This window comes from Gopherus evgoodei, chromosome 2 (genome assembly GCF_007399415.2).
Source record: "Gopherus evgoodei ecotype Sinaloan lineage chromosome 2, rGopEvg1_v1.p, whole genome shotgun sequence".
Classification (NCBI taxonomy): domain Eukaryota; kingdom Metazoa; phylum Chordata; order Testudines; family Testudinidae; genus Gopherus; species Gopherus evgoodei.
In genome coordinates, this window is record NC_044323.1 from 61,511,878 (window position 1) to 61,539,049 (window position 27,172).

Below are 27,172 nucleotides of genomic sequence, written 5' to 3' on the forward strand. Positions count from 1 at the left end.
CCCATAAGTTCTGAATTTTCTGATTTGCTCAGCATTTTATCAAGGGCTGTCGCTACCACTTGGTAAACAGAGCTACAGGTGATGTGGAGCATCAAACAAAAGGAAAGGTGGGTTCTTATATGTGCCCATTTTCATGGACAATGTTATGTTCTAAATGAGTTGGATTATGGGCTGCTGCTATGTGGGGCATATTGTTGAATGTGCTGATTTTATTTTATCAAGGCCTTTGTTTTAATGCTATGATGTGGAAGTATTAAAAGGGTTAGGGCAGTAATTAGCCCCTCAGTGTCTAAATATATAGTAAAAGTGATACTGGGGGGAGGGGATAGCTCAGTGGTTTGAATATTGGCCTACTAAGCCCAGCATTGTGAGTTCAATCCTTGAGGGGGCCATTTAGGGATCTGGGGTAAAAATTTGTCTGGGGATTGGTCCTGCTTTGAGCAGGGGGTTAGACTAGATGACCTCCTGAGATCCCTTCCAACCCTGACATTCTATGATTTACATCTGTGATCATCTCAGTGGCATACAGCAACCTTATGATTTTAGGAATATCTCTTTATTAGCTGTTAGGAACATTACATTTGTCCATTATACTTCTGTAGAGAATGGAATGGTTTGTTTCTTTATCAGTCTTCGATGGGCTTTCTATCAGTTTGGATGTTTAACAGAAAACTGTTGAATGCATCTGTGTCTATGAATTCTAACCTGGGAATTACTGATAGAAAGGAGATGCAAATATATTAATTCTCATCTGTGAAAAGCTAAATTATTCTACAAAATTATTACAATTTTTACTGGTCCTTGAATGTGATCATAGTATTCCAGAGATATGCTGCAAGGCTTTTTAAATTTGTGTGATTTCTAAAAATTAAACCCAGTGCATATTCTACAATTTCATTCTCTTTGACAAATCTGTCTTCAGAACTACCCAGAAATAGGAATATCTTAAACTCTGTAATAGGGGCTATTATTCTGCCACTGTTCAGATCTCTGATATATGCCTTCCATGTGTACGACGGCAAATCCCTGAAAGGAGACATGGTCTGACACAAAGTGAGTGGTCTAAACCCTGAAAATCGTCATATGCGATGATCTGAAACATGTTGATCTCAAGACCATTTTGTAAACCAAAATGATGCCAATTTTACAGTAGCTGGAAAATTTTATGTGTAAAGCTGATTAGCTACAGGTAGCTAGCTGTCTGCTACATGAATTTTTACATGGCTTTCAGCTAAATTAGAAATCTAACTGCAAAATCTATCATGTAGGGATGTCACCTGGATTTGTGATACTCCTTTGAATTCAGAAACCAATGACTGGATTACATGTGGTAATTCACAAACTCTGAATTATTACACCATAATTCAAACTATGTCAAGTCTGGTTGCTCAGTTTTAATATTTAATAATGATCTATTAATAAATACTCCACAGATACCTTAATACAAGTTACTAATGTAAATTACAAATATTCCTTACTTTGTTCTACTGGTTCAGAACACAATGTGTGTGAAAATATTTAGAATGGAACTTGCTTATGCAAAAAAATAGTGCAATACATATTAGTCAGCTGTATTTTATTGCTGGGCTGCGTGACTAATATTTATTTATTTATATAGTGGTAGCCCCCAATCATGAAAGAGAGCTCTATTGTGCTCAGCGCTGTAAAAATACAGAACAAAAAGATGGTCCCTGCACCAAAGAGCATTGCAATCTAAGAAACCAGATGGTGGTGGAGGAAGCACAAGGTAACGATAAAATGGTTATGATCAGTAGGGTAAGCAGTTGCCACAGCACACTCCCTGCATAAGCTTTATATATTTTTTGATTAAAGAAATTAAAAATATGAAGTTCCAAATGGAGGCAAGTATTATATATTTTGTATTTCCTGCTCATACATGCAGTCGCTAAAACTATTTCAGATCCATGCGGTTGCTTCTCATATAGGCCTGCTTCTAGCTAGAACCCCCAAGCCACTCTGAGAACAAACCCCAGCCTGGGAGTGTGCAACCATCATCACCTCTACACCAGCCCAAGAAATTGCTCCATACCTTTCCTAGCCGAAACTTGCAGCTGTATCCTTTCCTAACCTGATCCACATCCAGTTCTACCACATGCCCATTCCTTAGCCTAATCTGTGTCTATGAACTGACACTAGCTTCAGTCTGAGCATGAGACTGTGAATTTACCCTATGCTAGCCTGAGCTTGAGCCCATAGACTGAACACAGTATTCACCGAAGCCAAGGCCCAAGGGTTAGGTTTAATGTTAGGTCATAGGTTCAGGTTATAGATAGTATTGGTCCCAGTTTGTGGCCTGGGGTTAAGATTAGGTTTGGCACCGGCTAGTGGGGTTGGACTCAGGTAAATGTTGCGGCTGAGTTGTGAAATCAAACTAGGGTTAGTTTTGGTGCCAGTTCATTGAATCGTTAGGATATGGACCATTTTGAGGATTAGAGGTGAGGGTGGGTGTGACAGGTTGTCACCCTTGGGGTGCAGTTTGTGAGCCATGGGAACTGCTGCACCCCTTTAACCTCCCAGCTGGCCTGGCCTTTCCCACACTGCTCTGTTGGTGACTCACAGCCACTTCAGGTCCTGTGGTCACTCAACATGACACCAGGTGGTGCTACACACCCAAACTAAGTTACCTGAGTGCCTTACTCAAAGTCAGGCAGGAGACAACAGCCAATTTCCCAGCTCCTCCACCCTGGACCCTTGCTGGGTATAAACCCAAAATTGTACCGTTTTGCACTGCACAGGGATCTGTACAACATAAACTCATAAAATTCACCCTCCCCTCGATGTGGGAAGGATATGCACAATACGCTTGTGTTAACCAAGTTGAGATTTTTCCCCCAGACACTTTACTCCAAGGCATACTGGTTTAGATAAAGCAAAACCAAGTTTGTTAACTACAAAAAGAGAGATTTTAAGTAATTATAAGTCATAGCAAACAGATCAAAGCAGATTATCTAGTAAATAAACAAAATCACAAACTAAGACTAAAATACTAGAAAGATTGAATATGAATTAGCAATTTCTCACCCTGACTGATGATACAAGCAGGCTTGCAGATTCTTAAGGCACAAGCTGGACTTGCTTTGCAGCTTGGGTTCCCTACCCCCATTTCAAGTCCTTTTCTTTTGGAGCTTTTCTAAGGTGTTGAGTTGTGGGGGAGTGAAGAACCACAGATGATGGTCACTTCCTGCCTTATATAGGTTTTCCTTATGGCGGGAACCCATTGTTTCAAAAACAGTTCCCAGGCAATTTGTGGAAAAATACAGGTACCCAAAATAGAGATCAGTGTCATGTGGTCTGGTCACATGTCCTTACATGACCTGCTGAGTCATAGCAGCCATTACTTGCAGTCTGGAGCATTCTCAGGAAGACTCACCAGGTGGGGGATAAGCTTCTCCTAAAGCCTATTGTTTTTCTGAATGGCCCGTTACCCTGAATAGACCCTTCACAACCAGTTGTCTAGGCTGGAAGCATTTTGCTTAGTGGCTGTCACCCAGGTTTAAACACATTTGAAATACAGATACATAGTCAATATTTATAACTTCAGATACAAAATTGATAATGCATTCAAGTAGGATAATCATATTCAGTAAATCATAACTTTTCCAAAAACATCTTACATGACCCATCTTTCACAAAATGCATCATAATTATGCCATAATCATATCATCATAATATTACTATGATGAATATGGGGTGTAGTGTCACAGTGGGGTCGGGTCTCATTCTAGGTTTGGGCTAGAATCTGGATTGTTCTGGTTTGTGAGCCTAGGTGAAGGTTAGCATGGGGGAAAATTTGTGGCCCTGGACTAGGATTATGGTTTGCACTGGTTTATGGGTTTAGGTTAATATCTGGACTGGCTTAATAGGGCTAAATTTGGGGCTAGCTCATGGGCCTGGGGATAGGCAGCTGGCTGATTGGCTCAGAGGTGACACCAGCTGAGCTCAGGCTATGGTTTAAGTTAATAGGCACAGGCAAGGATTAGGTATTAGTGCCAGTTTGTGGGATCAAGCTAGGGTTAGTGTTGGCACCCCTGGGTTGGCTCAGGCTATGGTTATGCTGCAACTGCCTTATACAGCGTAGTGCCCCGTACTACAAATGCTACACATGAGGTTGTAGGGAAAAAAAGTTATGATAGTGTATGGTATCATTATTTGAAAAATTGTATATGATAAGATAATTGAAGGCTGCTGTGACGCATGTTTGCCAGAAGGCAGACTGGCCTTACCTTTGGCATTTCCTGGCTTTTGGGTGCCGTACAACATGGTTTTGGGGATTTTTTTTTGGGGGGGTGAAATCCAAGATAACTCATAACAAACCACCTTGCCTCTCTGTCTGGAGCTCACTATAGAGCAAGCCATCAGAGGAAGTAGTATGGGTAAAGATTCTTCCAGCCCAGCTGCTGGAGAAGCAAAGAAGAGCTGCGGCATGCAGCCTGGCTCCACAGCTCTGGGGTGGAGAGGCTGAGAATCCAGCAGTTCGGCCTCCTCGCCACCCCCAGGTCTGCGGGTGGCGAGGAGAGGGGCAGCCAGGGAGCTGTCATTTTAATTTACTCAACAGAAAAATCAAAATATTTTGCAAAACTGAAGATTCTGGTTTTGTGAAAGGGACATTTTTACCAGAAAGTCATTCAGACAAAAAATTTTCAATCATCTCTACTTAGGTACTTTTGAAAACCTCACAAGGCACTTGTCTGCCTCTCTAGGCTACTACATACTTCTGAAAATCTGGGCCTACCACCTGTCAGGGTCCCAGAGCTTTGGCTTCAGCCCAAGCCTGAACATCTACACTGCAGTTAAACAGCCTCTTAGCTTGACCCCAGAAGCTTGAGTCAGCTAGCATGGGCTAGCTGTTGGTTTTTAATTGCAGTGTAGACAAAGACATACCCTAAAGTGGCATTGGTGAGAGAAGTGATTGCTGCTGAAAACTTTAACTGTGGAAACAGCCTACAGTGCCAAATATTATGCATTGGAGTAACAATCTGCTTGAGGTAATCAGTGTTTTTCACCAGATTTTCAAACCTCATACGTAGGATATACTGTGGCAGCCACTCTCAGAAGTTTATGTGAGCTGAAAGCCTATTTGGCACAGGGATATCTTAGTTTAATTAGGAGAATGTAATGAAATTTGTTGAGTGTGTTTCCTAGTGTGACTTTCTGGCTGTTTAAGAGATCTCAAGACACATTTTGTTGTTGTCTTTTTGTTCAGCAATGGCAAGTGTTCCTCCTTACAAGAAGATCTTCTCCTTTAAAAAAAAAACTTTTTAATTGCTGTGTTTAGTTTCAATTGCCTTATGTGGAAAAAGAGGGAATGTAACTTTGAGATTATGCAGTTATAATATGTAATGTTATTGTAGCTTGATATCATCCATGTATGTATTTTACCATGATGACCATCTCTGCATTATGATTGTAACCAGATGTTGAAATTTTCCTAAAAAAAACATTCCTAACAAAAAAGATTGCTGGAGTCTACCATGGTGATGCTTAAAAGCAGGGATTTCACTTTTTTCCCCCCACCACCTTTTGCGATTCTGATTTATCCTACCTCAGAGTTAGTGTCTCAGATTATTTTTCAGAGAAGCGTATCCACAATTACTCATCCCCCCCCCCAACTGTGTTGTGAAGATTGAATCACAATTTAAAACAGAAAATAAACATCACCGACTGAATGTTAATAGACCAGATGCTAAGACCCCTCTTGACAAGATAAGCCCCTTTCATGCAAAGAGCAAATTGTGCCAAACCTAGATATTAGATCAGAAATGATAACTTCCTTTTAATAGGTAACTATGTAAGCATTTTGATTTTCACTTACCATCATTTGCTGCCTCCAAAGCAAAATGAGAAATTACAGAAAATTGCTATGACTTTGACATGTAAGCTATGGTTTGCTGCACCTTGAGCTTAATATAAATCTACATTTAAAAGATGAATCGTATTTAGAGCTACTTAAAAACCCATCTTAAATTGACTGCCTTATCTGTCTTAGCCAGAAGTACATTTAACATTCCTTCACATACAAATGGAGGTGCCTCTCCCTGCTACAGCTACGCTGATGTCAGAATGCTTCAGTGTTCATAGTAATTGTCACAACGCTGTCCATGGACTGAAATGCATTTCCTGTACAATGAGACCCTCAATATTATTCATAATGAGCTACATTTAAATGAGTAGGAATAGTTCATTTCATGTAATAGTTCTGATTTATAAGAAGCTTCTTTTTAATTCCCCCAAATTAATCACCCCCAATAAAAAAGTTTCAGCCTTATTCTGTGTAGAGGAAATAATTTGGTACAATATGCTATTATACTTACATTTCCTTAAAAACATTTCTTTTTGATCAGGTATTCCACATTTTCTTCTTGGTTTTAGAGGAAAACCCTAGGCATTTAATTAAAATAGATTCTGTCTTTTTCCTTAGAGCCTAAAATTTATTTTCTGTTTTAGATCATTTAATCTGGGACCCAGCTTCAAACGTCAGAGCTTTTTACAGATAAGCTGGGAGTCCGTGGATCAACACGCATGGAAAAATGTCTGCACCACTGAATCTGAGCAACTACAAGCATTATTATGCAAAAATAAAAGCCCTGACTCATGGAGGTATGTTTGAAAATAAATTTAAAAATTGGGTAGGATACCTTATACCAGAGGTTCTCTTATTTTTTCATACTATGGATAACATCTTAACAGAGATTTTCTTGGGGACACTTTCCCTCCAATTTGCAGTTGCATAGACCACCTCAATTCCTGTTAATGTACATAACATCCCCGTGGCAACTAAAGCAATTGCTTGCATGGAAATTAATATTAGGAAGGATTTTAATGTATTTTTATCTTCTTATAATGTAATTTAGCAGATGGAAATAAGAAAGAGAATTCATGTAAATTGACCAGCCAGCTCTCCACAGACCACTAGCAATTACTCCATGGACAGTTGAGAACCGAAGTCTTAGATAGACAGAAAGCTGTCTTCTATATTGGAATACATGCTTATTTATAGCCCAGTTCTGCCACCCTTACTCAGGGTAACAGTATCTTGCTCCTGGTTGTCCCTTCGGGTGATCCTAATCCCTGTTCTGGCTTCTTTACATCACATAAAAGGGCCAGAGTGGCATAAAGGGTCCCTAAAAGCCCCATATCTGTCCTGGTACCTGCACTACAGAGCTGGAGGCAGGAGGATTGTGTCAGGACCAGGGCTGCAGTGCACACAGCCACGAAGACTCTGGGCAGGGCTGTGGCCCATAGGGCAGCTCAGGGAGACTGCCATAACTTAGGCAGGTAGCCTGGGCTGTCAGAATTATGTTGGGGGCCTCTCCAGCCCCTGGAACAGCCCAGAATCAGGAGGGCACCAAGGTATCTTAAAAGTCACCTCAGCTACGCCATTGCTCAGGGTTGCAAGGTCTGTGCTATGCCTATACTTTGAGCTGTGTGTTATTCCCAGCTTGAGGAGCTGTACCAGCACTAGCTCTGATCGAGTTAGCATGCTGAAAATAGCGTGTAGTCATGGTGGGGTGAACAGTGGGAGGGGCTAACTGCCAGAGCACATGCATAGTGTCTTGGACAGCATCTTAATGATTCTTGTGTCTCTTTTGGGCCACACTGCTGCCTCCGAAGTCTGTATTCTCTCCTCATGTCTGCCCCTCTGTACAGACAGGAGCAGTGGAAGCTCCCAAAAAATGGTATGTACTCTGGAAGGCTAGCCCCTTCCACCACTTGCGCTGTTGTAGCTACACTTTGATCCAGCTAGTGCTCTAAAAATAGAGCTAGCACAGGCTGGGGAGGGAGAATGGGTGCCTGAACAGTGACCCCACCTTCTACCCCGAAGCCCCACCCTCATGCTGCCCCTTCTCTCCAAGCCCCTGCCCTTGCACCGCCCCTTCCCCAAGGCCCTGCCCCTGTGATGCCTCTTCCCCCTAGTACCCCGCCACCACTTGCTCCTCTCTGCCCCATTCACACACACCCCCATTGCCCTCCCACTTTTAAAATGGCTCTCTGTCTTCCAGCCCCCCCGTCTCCAGGTTTTGCATGGGCTTCTTCTCTCCTTCCTTTTTCATTCCCTCCCTTTCCCCAGCGTAGGTGCGTCCAGGCAATGATAAGCTCAGTGGCTGAGCTGCGGGGGGAAGCATTGGTTTCCTCTGAGGCTCCACTGACAGATCTTCTTCCGCTGCAGCACTTAAGGCAAACTAAGGCCTCCGCCCCTTCACCTCAGCAGCATCAGGAAGCCGACAGCCTGCTTTTTAGTTAAACGCCACTATGTGGAAGGAGGGGAAGGCAGAAAGAGAAAGGTGGAGGGAGCCCAATGGGAAGAGGAAGGGGAGAAAGGAGAACTGTTACAGGAGAAAGGGTAAAAGTTATAGTTTTCATCTGCCCCCTTTTCCCATCATCCCAGATATTCTGTAGGCAGCTGTTTTCAGTCTTGTGACCACATGATTTTGTTTTCGGCAAATGAGTTGAAAATAGGTTCAGGGCCACAAACTGCTGCTGGCCATGCAGCCAGACTCCATATGGCCTAGGTGGCTAAAAGTGATAACGGATTAATAGAGTCTAAATAGTCAAGAAAGAGGGTTGGTTAATGACTTTTGCTCATGGCCTTCTGCTAGAGACTATTCTGCCTAGGGAAAGTTACTGCTGCGTAAAACCTCCCACAACTGGACTTTCAAAAGCCTTTTTCACAGTAAATGTAATATTAAAGATTCTGATTGTAATAGGACACAGCAGGGCATACATAGGTAGGCTATTGGTGCACTTCTTCGAGGGCTGTGCGGTGCGCACCTGTCACTGAGTAATACACACCCTGTCGTGGCTTATTGCTCTACTCCAAGCTTTTCCTATTAACGACCATTCATTGGCATGCTCAATGAATCTTTGATTTACATTTCTTCTCACACCTCCAGTGTTTACCTCATTTGTTTCCATGGACGCTGGAACAATTTGTATAGTGGGGCTGCTGAGAGCCATTGAACCAAACTGTGAACCCTGTATATGGTAGAAACCACTTCAAGCCTGGGGGTGCAGCAGTCAACCCCCAGCACCCCTAGTTCCAGCACCTAGGTTTGTTTCTGTGGAATTTCCTCCCCCTCTATCTACACAAGTTAGAGCACATGAGTTCCCAGGAGATAAGAGGATGTCTCATGTCACATGTTTCCTTGTGTTAATCTTTTACGAGCACACATTGTGATGCTTTCTTTGACTTTTTATTAGCTCTGAAGTGCTTTTTCCCTTACCTCTACCTTAGTATACAGCTTGCCTCTCGTAGGTGAGCGGGAGTTAAAGATGGATAGTTGCCTGCAGCATTAGCCTATTGTGTTGTGTTAAAACACTGAGTGGTTTTCCAGTCCTCTCTCTACAGTGTTTGCTCAGCCCTAGTGGAGCTAGCTATCTGCAGCTCCCAGTTATCAGGCCTGTTCACTTACTCTTGAACTCCAGATGTGGGAGGTTTGTAATTCTCACTAAGGGGATTAAGCCTAATGGAGCTGAATTTGCAGATACTAGGGAAACCTCCCTGTGGATTTATGCTGCTGTGAAGATCTGCCAAAAAGAGGGCTGTATCTTAGGTAATTCTAGTTATTGGATTTAGCATAAGTATTTGCTTTAAAAGTGGCTCTTTACCACAGTACCCAGCTCTGTTCCCTTACCACATTACTGCTTTTTGCACTTCATACCCTCCCTACAGCATTCAGCTCTTCACCTTACACTATGCCAACACCATACAGGAAGCCACCTCTAAGCCTCTTTTAAAAAAAACTTACCTTACACATTTGACACTTCAATACTTCCAAATGCCAAAGGCCTTCTCTGCATCATCAGACTAGTTCTGCTGCTGGGAAGCATCATTAAAACGGAAGCTTTATTGAAAGAGACAATAGCAAGGTCACCGAAACAGAGACAAATACAATATTTCTAAACAGTTGACAACTCTCAGATAAATTATTTTCTAAGGGCAGAATCTCTCTTCCAGTTGTCCCATATAACTCAATGGGCAGCTTCTCAGTTGTGCCTCTTAGGATATATCTACACTTCAAGCAGTGTGTGTGTGTGTGTGTGTGTGTGTATCCAAGTGTGTATCCAAGCCCAAGGAGACATGCCTGTGCTAGCTCTATTTTTAGAGCACTAGCCACAACAGTGCAAGTGGTGGAAGGGGCTAGCCTCCCTGAGTACATACCACTTTTTTGGGAGCTTCCACTGCTCCTGTCTGGAGAGAACAATGGCAGAACGCAAACTCATCCACAGCCTCAGAAACAACCCTGACATTATAAATCAAAGATGCTGATAAAGGAGGTACTGTTGTCATCGTGAACAGGTCTGACTACCAGAAGGGGGCTGCCAGACAACTCTCCAATACAGAATTCTACAGGCCACTTTCTTCAGATCCCACTGAGGAATATACTAAGAAACTGCACCATCTACTCAGGACACTCCCTACACTAACACAAGAACAAATCAACACACCCTTAGAGCCCCGACCGGGGTTATTCTCTCTACTACCCAAGATCCACAAGCCTGGAAATCCTGGACGTCCCATCATCTCTGGAATTGGCACTCTCACTGAAGGTCTGTCTGGATATGTGGACTCTCTACTCAGACCTTATGCCACCAGCACTCCCAGCTATCTCTGTGACACCACTGATTTCCTGAGAAAACTACAATGCATTGGTGACCTTCCAGAAAACACCATCCTAGCCACCATGGATGTAGAGGCTCTCTACACAAACATCCCACACATAGATGGAATACAAGCTGTCAGGAACAGTATCCCTGATGATGACACAGCACAACTTGTTGCTGAGCATTGTGACTTTATCCTCACACACAATTATTTCAAGTTTGGTGACAATATATACCTCCAGACCAGTGACACCACCATGGGCACCCACATGGCCTCACAACATGCCAACATTTTTATGGCTGACCTGGAACAACGCTTCCTCAGCTCTCATCCACTCACGCCCTTTTTCTTCCTATGCTAGATTGACAACATCTTCATCATCTGGACCCATGGGAAGTAGACTCTGGAAGAATTCCACCACGATTTCAACAGCTTCCACCCCACCATCAACCTCAGCCTGGACCAATCTACATGAGAGGTCCACTTCCTAGACACCACAGTACAAATAAGTGATGGTCATGTTACCACCACCCTATACCGAAAACCCACTCATTGCTGTGCCTACCTTCATGCCTCCAGCTTCCATCCTGGGCACACCATACGATCCATTGTCTACAGCCATGCACTGAGGTACAACCGCATCTGCTCCAACCCCTCAGACAGAGACCAACACCTACAAAATCTTCACCAAGCATTCTCAAAACTACAATACCCGTACAAGGAAATAAAGAAACAGATCAACAGAGCCAGACGTGTACCCAGAAGCCTCCTACTGCAAGACAAACCCAAGAAAGAAACCAACACGACTCCACTGGCTATCACATACAGTCCCCAGCTAAAACCCCTCCAACGCATCATCAGGGATCTACAACCCATCCTGGACAACGATCCCTCGCTTTCACAGGCCTTGGGAGGCTGGCCAGTCCTCGCCCACGGACGACCTGCCAACTTTAAGCATAGTCTCACCAGCAACCAAACACTGCACCATAACAACTCTTACTCAGGAACCAATCCATGCAACAAACCTCTATGCCAACTCTGCCCACATATCTAAATCAGCGACACCATCACAGGACCTAACAAGATCAGCTACAACATCACCGGTTCATTCACCTGCACATCTACCAAGGTTATATACGCCATCATGTGCCAGCAATGCCCCTCTGCTATGTACATCGGCCAAACTGGACAGTCCCTACGTAAAAGGATGTATGGACACAAGTCAGATATTAGGAATGGCAACATACAAAAACCTGTAGGAGAACACTTCTACCTCCCTGGCCACACAATAGCAGATGTAAAGGTAGCCATCTTACTGTAAAAAGACTTCAGGACCAGACTTCAAAGAGAAACTGCTGAGCTTCAGTTCATTTGCAAATTTGACACCATCAGATCAGGATTAAACAAAGACTGAATGGCTAGCCAACTACAAAACCAGTTTCTCCTCCCTTGGTGTTCACACCTCAACTGCCAGAAGAGGGCCTCACCCTCCCTGACTGAACTAACCTCGTTATCTCCAGACTGATTCTTGCTTACATATTTATACCTGCCTCTGGAAATTTCCATTACATGCATCTGACGAAGTGGGTATTCACCCACAAAAGCCTAAGCTCCAATACATCTGTTAGTCTTTAAGGTGCCACAGGATTCTTTAAAAGAGAACAAAACAGTAAGGATACACACAGACTTGAACCAGGACCAGAAGTTTTTCTGTGGTAACTATATGTAATGTCAGAAATACTTAAATTTTGTACCTCAGGTCATCAGTGAATTATGGTCAAATCCAGTTTGTTTATTCACTTTTTCTCTGTCCCTTATAAAAATAATCTGAGACAAGATAGGGGAGGTAATATCTTTTATTGGCCTACATCTACCATGTCTCTCATATCCTGGGACCAACAAAGCTACAACACTGCAAACAAAAATAATCTGATCAGACATTCTTTGTCTACTATTCAGTAAAAGCCTCAAAGGGAAATATGCTGAAAGTGTATTGACTTATTAAGTCACCTGATTTGCAGCTACAGCTGTTTTCTTTATCTGAGCAAAGCTACAAATAGTAAACCATATATGAGCAAAGATTTTTTGCATTCTGTTTGCTTTTTGGGCCGTTCTTGGTGAGCCTTTTACACTACTGTGCTCATCATGGCACAAACAGTTCTGGGGCACTCAGCCAAAGCAGCTCAATGACTGTTGCTGTAAGAGGCATAATCACACTTCAAGCTCAGAAGTGCTATTACAAGGCACTAAAGGAACTATTAAGTGTTGTGCAAACTACAGTGAGGTGCTTGGTTTCTACTAATCAGTTTAAGCCAAGCAGCCTGTGACATGCCTATTTCAGTAGTGTAAATTGAGTATCTATGTTTTTAGGTACAGATCTAGAGATCTACCTCTGAGGAGGCATGGAAACTCTAGGAGCTGGATTCTAAGTGCTGATACATGCGTACAACTCCTATTGAAGTCATGTATCTAGAGTTCCTATATAACCTGGGGCTTCTGGCATGGAAATGGATGATGCAGATTTTCACCAACATCTGGAGACTGGTGAAATCCCCCATCTGTGGAGAGAAGCCAGGGTCGTTGCACTCCTAAAGCCTGGAAAATCTGCAGATGACCCTTCTAGTAAAAGGCCAAGCTCTCTCTTAAGCACCACCTACAAGGTGATGGAGTATATGATGCTGAACTGAATTGGGCCCTCTGTGGACACCAGCTCACCCAACGATCAAGCTGGTGTCCAACCACACAGAAGTTGCTGTGACAAGGTCCTAGCCCTCACTACAAACACTGAGGCTGGATTCCAATGAAAACTCAAGTCTGGTACTGCTTTCATCGACCAGTCAGAGGCATATGACACAATCTGGAAGGACGGACTGCTACCAAAACTGGCCAAAGTAATCCCCTGTGCACAGAGTCTCTGGCTGCTGAACACATGCAAAGTGGCCAAAATATGTGCATATGCCTTGGAGGTCAAACCAGCTAGTGCACACTTTAAGTAATGGGCTACTACAAGGCTCTGTACTCACTTTGGCACGCTTCAATGTGTACATGAGTGATATGCCTGAAATGATAGTACAGAAGTTTGTTTATGCTCCTAATTTGGCACTCGCAACTCAGGCCTGTATCCAGTTAAAGAATTTGATGTGACCCATACATCTGACCTTCAGATCATGGAGGCATGGTTCCAAAAGTGGTGGCTGAGACCAAATACAAGCAAATCAGTGTTCTCTGCTTTCCACCTTGACATCAGAACTGCACAAAACACTCTAACTGTTGAGTTTTGTGGTGAAACTGTTATGACCCAAAGCCAACACATTGCATTGTCAATCTTGACCACACCCTCCTCTTTCATGACTACCTCAAGTAAGTAGCCTCCAAAGAGAAGATTCACGTCAACGTTATTCAAAAGTTAGCAAGAACAAGCTAGAGATCAACTAACCTGTAGTTACGAACATTGGCTGTGGCCCTTTGTACTCAATTGCAGAGTACTGTGCACTGGGGTGGGCAAGCTGCCATACCAACTGACTCAGACCATGAGAATCATCATGGGAACTTTAAAAATCAACACCTCTACTGTGGATTTCTGTATTAGCAAACACTGAACCTCCAGCTATCTGTCGAGATATAGCTACAGCATGTGAACTTAAATACACCAAAGAACTTCCTATCTGGCAGACTGTGGACAACATACCTCAACAATGCCTGAAATTGCAAAAACCACTATGTCTCCTCATGTCTCTGGATCAGGCCAGTGATTGGCAAAGTGTTTGGACCCCATCCCTCATTACAAACAAGCACATTGTCACTGACCCACCAAACTGCCCTCATAATTTTGATCTGCCACACAGACTTTGGACCACACTGAACTGCATCCAAATAAACCATGTAAGATGAGGCTACTTGATGTACAAGTGGAAAATCAAAGATTCCCCTTCATGCACTACGGTGAGAACATCCAAACCACTGAATATAGCATAACATAGTGTCCCAAATATGGATTCAAAGGTGAAATGGTTGATATCTAAAACATTACAGTGGGCCTTGAAATGGCTTATAGACCTACAGCTGTGTCTACAAAATGTTGCTCTGCAGACGCCATATGTGCATGAGAGGGAGAGACTGAAGTCAAGGGGAGTTGTACATATGAATCTAAAATAGTTTGGCTCTGAGTTCTGCAAATCCTAATCTGCCTATTTTACTTACCCAGTTCTAATATGCCTGATATTAATAACACACATCAAGTGCTAGTATACTGTGCCATTGATAGCAGGGCCGGCTCCAGGCACCAGCGCAGCAAGCTGGTGCTTGGGGTGGCCTGTGGAAAGGGGCGGCACGTCCGGGTCTTCAGCGGCAGGTCCCTCAGTCTCTCTCAGAGGGAAGGACCGATTGCCAAATTGCCGCCAAAGAATGAAGCAGCGCGTTAAAGCAGCTGTTGAACTGCCGCAGATTGCGCCTTTTTTTTTTTCCTCTTTGCAGCTTAGGGCGGCAAAAAAGCTGGAGCCAGCCCTGATTGATAGATTCATGGTATAAATCACTAGGAAATATACTGCAGGGAACAATACTGTACTGGATGGAGAAAGACTAGGTGACCTAATAGGACTTTTCTATATCAAATTTGTTGATTCTGAGGACCATTGGTGATATACAGTGACAGCATCCTGTTAAAACCTTTGAATCTCCTCGTCCATTTATTCCACTGAGATTAGTACAAGACCAGTGTCTGGAATGGCACAAGAGCATCTTTTGATCTTTACAGGAACAAAAACCAAAAACTACTGAAGTAGTGAATGCAAATTATAACACCCACCTTACCCTTTAATGCATCCTTCCACTGTGCTCTTCAACCATCAGTCGTGGGTAGAGATGACAAACAGATAATTACTGGTTCTTTTAACTTGCCAGTTAAGAACCAGATTGAATAATACGGTCACTTCATTGTTATCTTCTACATTTTTTAATGGATACACATTTTGCAAAAAAGTGGCCTTCGGCCATTGCCATGGAATTGTGCTACAAATGAGTAGTGGAAATCTCTGTCCTCAAATAAATGAACTATTAAGATTTATTAATAACACACATGTACATTGACAGTAAAAAACAAGTTTGTGTCTGAGGAAGCACTTTTTTGCTAAACATGCACTAGATCTGAGTTTCTGAGTAGTGCAAAGTGGCTGGAAAGTAACTAGTTCTAGCCAGCTGAGAATTCCTCCAGCATGGGAGAGATCCTAGCTGGTGTAAAGCCAGCAGATCTAACTACTATACTAACTATGCCACCAACTACCATGGTGTCAAAGGAAGGATGGTGAGAACATCTTTTATTGGACCAACTTCTGTTGGTGAAAGAAACAGAGTTTCAAGCTCATACAAGCTCTTCTTCACATCTGTGTAGCTCAAAGCTTGTCTCTTTCAGCAACAATAATTGGTCCAATAAAAGATATTACCTTGCCCATCTTGTCTCTGATATCCTGGGACCAACACGGCTACAACAGCTCTGCAAAGGAAGGAAGAGGCAGTGTTGGAGTATAACTATGCTGTGCCAACTCTCAGTTGGTGTATGGCTCATTGGGGCTGGCACAGATGCACCTTGGGAATTAGGGAGCCATAACCACCACCCTTCTGCACCAAGTGGCATGAGAGAGAGTCTGCATATAGAGGTATAATTGATCACTTGCACCCAGATCAGCAAGGAATGAGAGCATTGCAGAGACAGTGCCCCAAGCACATGGGATTGTGGAAAATTGACCACATGGTTGGTTTTGGATCAGACAGCCTGAGGCACCTTTATTGCTATAACAAGACTACAAGGTTACAAGTATGCATACAGGGAGAGACAGCGTAACCCCATGCAAGAGGTAGGCTGCTCTGCCCTTTACAATTTTCACCAAGCTTATAAAGGTTAAAACCGCAAACATTACATATAAGCATAGCAATATTAACCCAAATATGGGTAACACTGCAAATTAAGATTAATATTTTACTGTAACTGACATAAAATGTTGCAAATCAGCAAGCTATTTCAACATGTTTCATGTGTTCTGGCAGTGATTGCGCTGGTCATTCTGTGACCCCTCCTTGCAGTTACCTAAGTAAGCAATATTTGCCATACTATACTTGCCTAAAGCTGAGCTGGCCCCCAAGAGACCTCCTGTCCTCCTCCCAGTTCCTCTTTTGTCAGTGTGTCATATCCCATTTCTTCATATCTAGTTTCTTCACAACCCAGTTTCTTCATGCCCCAGTGCTCAGTATGCTGATAAACAATTTTATCAGAAGTTTGTAACTCTTGCTTTTATTTAGCATAGTTTTGAGCTAAAGGCTTTGGGCCTGAAAGGTCAAGGGGGTATAGGTTATTCTTATTCTGAAACTCTGAATCGACAAGTGGGGGGGGCTATTTTCCCTATCATTCCCTCCTTTTGATGGCATTTTTCAGCATCAACTCCCTAGATTTGAATGTTTATTAAATTCCTGATCTCAGAGTTTGCGAATTTATTTTTATAGGGTGATTCCGCGAATTTATATGTCGGGGAATTGGGCTGATAAGGCTCTAATTCTTTGAAGGGGACAAGGGCCACCTGATGGGATTGGATATACAAAGCAGGTGCAGGGTGGGAACAACATGTTTTGCAGCAACAATAGCAAAAGCAAATATTTAATAATAACCCTAGTAACCCTTCCCCCCAACAAGCCCCATAGTATGTACTGATGGGTATGGGGAGGGTTAGAGGGCTTTAGTAATAGAACATAGAAAATCTGTTTTAACAGAGAGAGTTGTAACTCTATGGGCCGTTTGGAAGGCATTAAGTTCGGTTTGGTGCATGTTTTCGAGAAGATGGACTTGTTTTTACAATTGGGAAATTTGCCGGACCTCCGGGAGGAGGGACACCAAGGAATGGAAACAATCGGGTACCAGAGCGGTCCAATTGGAAGGGATATGGAACGATAGGGAAGCCTGGTACGTTTTGTCCGCAGGCCAATAAATAACATGAGTGCCTGTGATCGTGTTCAGATTAAAGGCCACATCTCGTAAAACAGATGAGTTAACATGAACACAGCTATTGTTGGCCTGGATAAGAGGCTGGGAAGCAATGGTTGTTATGTGTCCATTACCTTCCCAACAAATGTGTTCATGAACAGTAACAATTTCCCCAGGGTTGAGCTTCCTAATGCACTGGAGCTGAGGAGGTTCTAAAGGCCAAAAGGTTTACAGGTTACCGAGCCCTATCGAAAGATCAGGTGTTATTTCCGTGGCACCAATAAGGAATCGGTTAGGGCTGCGGGGTGGTTTTATTTCCCATACATTCCGGTGGATCACCCAGTCCCACATACAACCTCCCCAAGGGCCAGGGAGGTTTCGGTATGTGGGGGCCCACACTCCTTTCATAGGGCCATAAGCCTGGAAGGAACACTGTGAGCGCCAGCAATTCCACCCTGAAATCTTCCAAGTGTGTCTCCATAACCATAAATTATGTGGCACGCCCAAGGCATTGTGAGGGCAGTGGGCCAGGTTTGGTGCTTGAGGTCTTCTTGAATGGAGGCTAGCTGAACATTAAGGAAATCCTGTACCTTGGAGCAAGCATGGTCCCACTGCAATGCCTTCCCAGCCTCTGTAGCGCAAATAATTATCTGTTTGAGCAAATCCTGGGTAAAGATACTAAGGGTGGAGATCACATGTAATTTACCTACCCCAGCCCGGACCCCAGTTACCTGTGCCCCAGAAATAAGTCCTGCAGCCCTTTCTAACTGTTCTAATCTACTGTCATTCTGTTGGGCCTGATAGATATTTCAAGCAGAGGTAGCACTGTTAGCCCCTTTCCACAGGGTATCTGTGATACCTCTTTTCTTTCGAGAGGAGTGGCTCCAAACCTGTTGCTGTAGTAACCTGAGGGCAGCTCCTTGGGAACAATTAGAGTAGGTAGCAGCAATTTGGAAGTGAGTTAAGGGTAAGGAAAACCTAATAGTTCCCAAAGTAGCAGTAAGTATGGTCCATTTAAACCCTGCAGAATCCCCTTTACTTGTAACTTCGTACCATAACTGCTGTCTGAGCACTTGAATGCCCGGTTTGGATGCAGTTATATTGGTTGTACATGCAGGGGTATATTGAATTAGGGTGCAGGTTATATTTTTAGTCAGGGGAAGGGTTTCTTTACAGCCGAAGGACACTGTAGAAGGGCAGAATCTTCGGGTATTTACGGCAAATTTGGTTACTTGGGTAATTAAGAAACAAAAGGGACCTCGTTCATTAAGGATGGAACACAGGCCAGGGATTAGCATTGAATTTACATCTTTTTGCCAATTATGTACAAAATAAAGGGTCTTAACGGGTCGATCATGGGGGTCAGTAGCTATGTTTACAAAGCTGATATACACGGCTTCAAAAGTTTCCCATTCGACCACCCGTTTATAAATGAGGCCTTGGACTGAAAAAAATAACTTAGTCGAGTAATAAAAAAAAAACAGATCGCCAGAAGGGAATGGCCTGGGCCATTGTATAATGTTCGAGGTAATGCCCATGCTAAAATTGGAATGTGGCTGAGGCACAGTAGTGCTGGTTGGGGATGTCCTTTTGGGTCGGGACCGGGGCATGGGAATGATGGGGCGGGGGCAGGGGAGTAGTCGGAGGAGAGGGGCTAGGTTTATCTAATAATTCAGGGAGCACTTGACACGGATATGGTACCTGGCCATACGACAGGAGCTGCTTGGGAAATGAAACCCAAAACCTAGTTTGTCCCACATTCCTAGGAGTACACCCCACAAGTCCCTCCTTGCCAGGAAACAATGTTTCATCTTTTATACCACAGCCAACCTTTAACATCCTTAACAGTCAGGGACGTCCTCCCCTGTTGCTCCACCGCTGATCGCACAGTTTTTTCCTTTCGGGGCTGAGAATGGTCTTGTTCCACATAGTGGGAGGTCTAGGGGCACTTTAGGGTGGTTCTCAGGTGTAGGATGGAGTGGTATTACGGGAGTACCAGTCCTTCCAGGCATCCAGAAATACTGAAAGGAATCGTGAAAGTTTAGAAGTAACAAAAGAAGCATGGTTACACAAATAAAACAAAGGGAGAGCATCAACCACCTTCGTGCCATGGTGGATTTTGGACCAGTCACAGCAAGAACAGTTTAACAGTAGTCCTACAACCCTTTCCCTTTAGTTTTTTCTCTGGTTCTGAGATTATATTTTAGTTTCTTTTTTGGTGTGTTAGGTGTTGCGGAGGGCTCAGATGGATGAAGAATCTCTTTAACACCTAGGGCCTGATTCGCGGGGCTGCAGGGTGTACTGGTGGGGTCCAAAGGTGGTGAAATCTTTTTACAGTGATAAGCGTGGACCCAACTGGTGAGCCCTTGGTACTTCACCGTAGTATGGGTGGTTGACAAAACCTGATATGGGCCCTTCCACCTGGGTTCCAGGGAAGACTTGCGCTGGGGAACCTTGAGATAAATCCATTCTCCAGGCTGTAAAGGATGGCACACAGTCTCTGCCAGGTTGGGCAAGGTGCCTTGGACCTGTGAGTGAACGAATTTTAACATGGCGAATTAGGGATCTGCAATAATTAAAACAGTTTTATCAATTAACTGCAAGTTTACTTGACTAGGGAGTAAAGGTGGGAAAACAGGCATTTTTATGGGCCATGCCATGAGAATTTGGTGTGGGGATAAGCCATGTTTTCGCATAGGGGTATTCCTTATTTTAATTAGAGCCAGAGGCAGAGCATCAGGCCATTTAAGGCCTGTCTCAGCACAAAGCTTGGCAAGTTTGTTTTTCAGCTCCCCATTCTTACGTTTCACTGCCCCGCACTTTGGGGTGGTGGGCGCAGTGTAGGTGCTATATTATGTTGAGAGCCTTGCAGATTTGCTGCATGACTTGGCCTGTAAAAGTGGGTGCTTCTGTCACTGTTGATAGGGACAGGTAATTCGAACCAGGGAATGAAATCCTTTAACAGTTTTTTTTTCTTCTTCAACTGTAATGGAATCAGCTTTTTCGCAAGGGTAGGCTTCTACCCACCCAGAATATATACAGACGCACACTAATACACACTTATAGGAGCAGCATTTTGGTAAACTTATAAAATCAATTTAAATATTTACAAAAGGCCCCCATGGTGTAGGGTGGGCTGCCTGGCTAGTCCGGACTGGTTTTCCACTGTTGTGTGCCAGGCGGATAGGGCAGGAATTACAATATTGCTGAGCCATGATCGAAGCCATCAGCTACTGGGTCCAAAGAGGCGTGAGGACCCCTAGGGCCATCCCTTCCTTTTCATGACAAGAGAGAGTAAAGGGTTTTCTTATAATCAGGGAGGCCCAGTGCTAATGCTCGGGCCAGATTTGCTTATCCTGAGTGAAAGCCTCATTAGCCTCTGATGTCCAAGGGATGGGGTCTGTGACCTTGTTTAAGGTTAAGTCTTGCAATTACAACATTCAAACATTTGAATAAAATCATTTTTACAAATATTTCTGCTGAATGTAGGCAAAACTGAGGAATTACTCAAATTATTCCCCATAATTTCCTGCATTTATTTTTATATAGGCAGGTCAAGTTTTAATGGTTTTTATCTTTTTAACTTTTGCCTCTGAATACATGTCGATTTAAAATGGAAAACACAATTTATTTTGGCTTTCCTCTGGCAACATGACCATTGATTACACAGAACCACCTTAAGGCTTAGTGTGGGATACTTACTACAGTTTTTATCTGTTATTTGTTACCAAAACAGATTTAAGTCTTTTACCGTTTTCCTGGCCTTGACTGCCCTGTTGCAGTCACAACTTTGGATTGTTCTTTTGTTTAGTTTTGTGTTTTGGTAAAAGTATATTTATACTTAGTTTTACTACTTAATTTTTCCCAATAACTACAGAGTTAAAAGTTAACTTTTTTCCCCCCTAACTTCCTCAAACCGCGGTTGCTGTTTGTTTGGGCCCAATCCTTTTTCATCCTGTATTATTTTTTCCATGGGAACAGGCATTATTTTACTACCAATTTAACAAGAAGGGTGGGCTTTTTGACTAAACTCCCTTTTATTTGTTTATGCACACTTATTTACATATAACATGTAGATGCATTTTATTTAGGGAGAACAGCAGCATAAACAGCAAAATAAAATTTCTTCTTCGGTATAGTGTGAGAGAGAGTTTTATTATATTTTGGGAAGTGGTCTTGCTGAGTTTAGACAAATTTTAGCCAGTTGGGCAGACCCGATGTGCCCATCTTGGCTAGCATGATCGGCTCACAATGCCCACAGGGAGGGAGAGACCTTAACCAGCAGTTCCTGTTGGAACGAGGAAGGGCTGGAGTCGGTGTCCCCCACAGGAGCTTGCTCCTTCTGTAACAGGGCTAAAACTTTGTTCTGCACAGGATCAGGCACTTCCAGAAACACCCCTTTCGGAGAGCAATATATAGTGCAATTTAGTTTACACAGCAAATCCTTTCCCAACAGATTAGCAGGGGAGCAAGGACTGAGAAGAAACGCATGGTACTCAGTGAGAGGGCCGATTGAGACTAACAAAGGAGAGGAAACAGGGTGGGGAATGGGAGTATTTCCCACACCGATGGCAGTCATAACTTCTGAGGAAAGGGTGCTGAAGGGAAATCCTGCACCCTAAGAGCAGAACGCAAAGCTCCAGTATCTATTAAGCAAGAGGTGGGCACTCCGTTTATTATACAAGAACTGAGGGGCCAGTTTGATAGACGGCTGACAATAAAAAGGCTTGGTTCGAAACTCCTCCAGGACGAGGAAAACGCTCAGGAGGTCGTGAGGGACAGTTTCTTATAAGATGGCCCTCCTGCTTACAGTAGGCGCTGCATTTTTTATGAGGGCATTCATCCTTTCAGTGTCCTACTTGCCCGCATGAAAAGGAGGCACCGGGTTTAGGGGGGAGGCTTACCAGGGGCTTCACCCTTTTCAGAGACTTCACCTTTTTCATCCCCAGTACCAGTCTCTGTTTGGGCAACCTTTTATTAGTGTCCTGCATGGTTTGAATGTGCAGAGCCATAAGCTTAGACTCCGTCTTGTCCTTTTCCCTTTCCAGTTGCCTATAAAAGTGTTGTGCCGCAGCTAAAATACCCTCTAAATTCTTGCCTTTCCGATTAACGACTGCAATTATGGGAGGGTGAGAGGTATCTTGATCTTTCCCTTCATCAATGGCTACCAGTGGGGGCCACTGTTTATATTTCATAAATAAGTTATTTAAATTATCTGGTGGGGATAAAGGTGGCAGCCTAGAGGCCGCCGCTCCCCAAAGAGGGGCTCCCGGACCAGCTGCAGACTGGCCCGACAGTCCCTGGACACGGACTAGCTTTTTCTGAGTTTCCTGGGCATGGACTAGTTTTTTCTGAGTTTTTTTAAGTTTAAACTTTAACTTTTCTTGGGAGTCCTTAAGACTCCTTATTTGGAATTCCTGGTGCTGTTTTACTGTCTCATCATGCCAATTAAGATACGCATTGAACTGTACCTGTGGTATGGCGTTGGCAAGAAGTGCACCCCACAGGCGCACAATCCTGTCAAGATCAAAGCTCCCTCCCAGTGGAAACTGTAATTTTGGATCATTCCTAGTATACCAATTCCATTCCTGTAAATATTTACACGTCAACGGACTATAACGTACATACATATATGCAGCAGACGTGCTTCTTGGTGGGACTGGGATGCCTTTGGATCCGTCAGTCCCCATTCTTGCTTCAGCCTGCTTTCACTCAAGCCACACACACAAGGGAATGCTTACTTGGATTGCCACGGTTCTAGCACCAATGGCCTCTTTCCTGCCCTTGGCAGGGGCAAAAGGATAGGTTTCCGTGGGGACGCACCACCACGATGGAGACCTACAGGGAAGGTGGTGAAGGGGGGGGCAGGCCTCCTCAGGGACTTTTACCCTAACGGAAAGCCCGTGGTCCCCGCACACCTCTCGTTAGCCCAGAGCACCAACCTTTAAGACAACGGTGCCTCTGCAGCTATCGGGTCGGCGGTGCAATTTCCCGGGGCTCCCCTTCTCTCTGAGAAGGGAAAGGAGCTTATGGCTCCGGAAGGCAAAGAAAGGGGACCCCACAGTCCTTAAGGGACAGTACTCGAGGAGCGGTCATAGGTCATGGAAGGGGAAGGGAAAAAGGACAGGGAAACATGCACACACCTCAGCTGGATAGCCACTGGGAAGCTTCACAGTCTCTCCAAGCTTAGCTGTGGGGCTTGCTTTCGAGACATTCCCGGTCATGAGCTTTTGCTTCGCAGGAGGCTCGGGGCATCTTCCTACAGTTGTCACTCACACAGGCTGCTTGGCCCTCACACACACAGGCACGTTCTTGACATAGTGGTCAAGGCAAGAAAATTCAAACCCGGGTCCCCATCAATTCTGGTAGGAAGGGGTCCCCCGATCAACTTTCACGGATCAGGATTCTCCCGACCAAAAGGAGCGCGGCCCATGGGCTGCCAGCTACCACGACATTACCTTTAGTGACGTTTCCCTGGGGGGAACAACCAGGTCCCAGATCGGTATCTGGACCTACCAAGATCCCTGAAAGGGCGTCAGGCCTGTCTGGCAGATGAAAGTTCGAATCCAGCTTGTGACTTACCCAAGCCAGAGCCTATGGACCAGTCCTCTCCCAGACCCCAACAGAGATTTCAAAAGGTCTCTTACCTCTCAGACGAGCCTGCGGTGTGGGAGGAAACTGTCCACAGTCCTTCGGTCCAGGGTAGTCATCCATGGAATCCGAATCACGGCACCAAATTGTTATGGAAAATTGACCACACGGTTGGTTTTGGATCAGACAGCCTGAGGCACCTTTATTGCTATAACAAGACTACAAGGTTACAGGTATGCATACAAGGAGAGACAGCGTAACCCCACGCAAGAGGTAGGCTGCTCTGCCCTTTACAATTTTCACCAAGCTTATAAAGGTTAAAACTGCAAAACATCACATATAAGCATAGCAATATTAACCCAAATATGGGTAACACTGCAAATTAAGATTAATATTTTACCGTAACTGGCATAAAATATTGCAAATCAGCAAGCTATTTCAACATGTTTCATGTGTTCTGGCAGTGATTGCGCTGGTCATTCTGTGACCTCTCCTTGCAGTTACCTAAGTAAGCAATATTTGCCATACTATATTTGCCTACAGCTGAGCTGGCCCCTAAGAGTCCTCCTGTCCTCCTCCCAGTTCCTCTTTTGTCAGTGTGTCATACCCCATTTCTTCATATCTAGTTTCTTCACAACCCAGTTTCTTCATGCCCCAGTGCTCAGTATGCTGATAAACAATTTTAGCAGAAGTTTGTAACTCTTGCTTTTATTTAGCATAGTTTTGAGCTAAAGGCTTTGGGCCTGAAAGGTCGAGGGGGTATAGGTTATTCTTATTCTGAAACTCTGAATTGACAAGTGTGTGTGGGGGGGGGTATTTTCCCTATCATGGGGAAGCAGGGCTGGCTCCAGGCACCAGTTTAGCAAGCAGGTGCTTGTGGCGGCCAAGGGAGAGGGGCGGGACGTCCAGCTCTTCAGCGGCAAGTCCCTTGCTCCCTCTCTGAGCGAAGGACCAGCCGCCGAATAATGAAGCAGCAGCGGTAGAGCTGCCACAGCTCATGACTGCAGATTTTTTTAATTATTTTTTTTTTGCTGTTTGGGGCGGCAAAAACCCTGGAGCCGGCCCTGTGGGGAAGACATGCCTTGCCATGGTTTCTAGCAGCATCCCTTTCTCTGGGTTGAGGTTTGGCACTGATGGACACTGGCAGGAGCTCTGGCCAGCATTCCTTAGCCAGAAGGGCAATCAGTCCAATGTGGGCTTGACGAAAGGTGTGTGGGAAGCAAAGGGGATTACAATAAGTAATTGTAATAGCAAGGAGGAACCTTATCAGCAATCAGCAGATATAGATTTTTTGTTTTTATTGAAATTACAGGCTTCATATATTGTGTGACTATATTGAGAAGGCTACATATGACAGCAGGTGACATTTGATTAATGAGCTGGCTTAACCAGATCAGGATAACCAGCAGAAACAATTTATTATCTAAGTCCTTCGATAACTACTCTCAGTTAGCAAAGTAGGTATTGTTTACTGAGGGCTGTCAATGTGCATAGAGCTATAGAAACTTTCCTTTCCCCCTGGAGCTTACTTCTGAGTGGGACTGTAGAGGTTTAGCAGAGGGGCTTCTCCCCTTCTGGGTCAGTGGGAGGCCACTCCACCTCACTATGTCTCTGTTCATCACCTACCATGGGGAATGAGTGGGGAAACAGCAGTCTGCAGCTCAAGTCTATAGCTCAGGCCTGTGGTCAGGGTCGAGCAGCAAGGGTTTCCAGCATCCTAGTTCCGGTAGATGGCTGACAAGCACTGGCTTCTCAGCCTAGAGAGAGCGAGACTGCCATCCCAGGGTTGGGTGTCAGGGAGGACGCAGGCCCACCCACTCCACTGCATCCCAGCCCAGGGCCCTAGCAGTGGCAGAGGCCTGCCACTGAGTCAGAAGGGATCCTGACCGCAACACACTGACTGGGTCAATGGCAACAACGCAGCCAGACTAGGCTCAGCTGCCCCTGACCACTTCCTAACTCCCCCTCGGGTTGTACCTGGGTCTGCAGAGAGTTGTCCAGATGGCCCGGGTAGAAGGCCTGTGGTAGCCCTGGCAACTCCTCCAAGGTCGGGTCAGCATACGGCTCCGGTGGCTCTGGCCAGTCCTCAGCCCCCCTGGAGCCTGCAGCAGTCTCCCAGCTCAGGAGCAAGCAGATGATGTCTGGCTCCTCCAGCAGCTGCAACCCAACTGAGCTCCCAGACCTGCCTTTTCTACTTCCTGTCCTGCCCACAGACTTCTGGTGGGAGGGGTGAGCGCAGCCTGGCTCCTCCCACCAGGGCTCAGTGAGGGGCTCCTCCCCCTCCAGGTCCATGCGAGGCCAGTCTGCCTCACTACAGGGACAGATGGAAATGAATGAGATGACCAGGTGCTTGATAGTTTAATATCAAAGTGACTGTAAATAATGTTTCAAATAAATATACCATTTACTTTGAGTTATTGCAGGTGGACTTCTTGGAGCCAGGGTAGTTTAAGGAAGGATTTGTGGTCATTTGGCACAGAAACTAGAGAAAATAATCTGAGTATGTGGAATGACCGGTAGAAGCTGCAAAGATAAGAGTGTAAGAAAGACACTAAAGAGATGTTAATTAAGTAAGCAGGTTCTCAACCAGGTGCTGATTTTGATATAGATAATAAAAGGAATTCAAACAGGCGTGATTTGGTGGATGGGGCATAGGATTAGGAGCCAGGAACTGCTCAGTTCTAACCTTGTCACTGCCACTAATTTACCATGTCACCTTGAGCAAGTCATGCTGTGCCTCAGTTTCTCCATTTGTGAAAACGAGGATAATAGTAGTTATGTAATTCAGAAGTGTTGTGGATTTATTTAAATAGTTAACATTTGTACTTGGCGATATACAGCATTATATAAGTACAGAACTGTATTATTTATTTCATTTTATGATTTGTTGTTATTAAATGTCTGAGCATGTCATTTTCTACATTTTCTTCCAAAACCCTCATAGAGTGGCAAATCATTTAATTCTGCAGTGTCTCCAGTTCATTGCTATT

The 27,172-nt window shown here is 44.3% G+C and overlaps 2 long non-coding RNA genes across 3 annotated transcripts in view; one reads left to right on the forward strand and one right to left on the reverse strand.

Annotated features, from left to right (window-relative positions):
* The first annotated feature begins 4,430 nt into the window (after positions 1-4,430).
* LOC115645751 overlaps positions 4,431-27,172 on the forward strand; it is a 952,243-nt gene continuing 929,501 nt past the window's right edge. Inside the window, exons 1-2 of one of the 2 annotated variants that reach the window (XR_003998812.1) lie at positions 4,431-5,006; positions 6,466-6,618. This is a non-coding gene — a long non-coding RNA (uncharacterized LOC115645751). Of the gene's footprint in view, positions 5,007-6,058; positions 6,189-6,465; positions 6,619-27,172 lie in introns of those variants that run through there. The other variant, XR_003998813.1, reaches the window with a different exon arrangement.
* LOC115645750 lies at positions 15,661-26,489 on the reverse strand. Its single transcript, XR_003998811.1, has 3 exons — positions 26,160-26,489; positions 24,239-24,390; positions 15,661-20,119 (listed from the first exon to the last, which is right to left on the reverse strand). It is a non-coding gene; the product is annotated as an uncharacterized LOC115645750 (long non-coding RNA).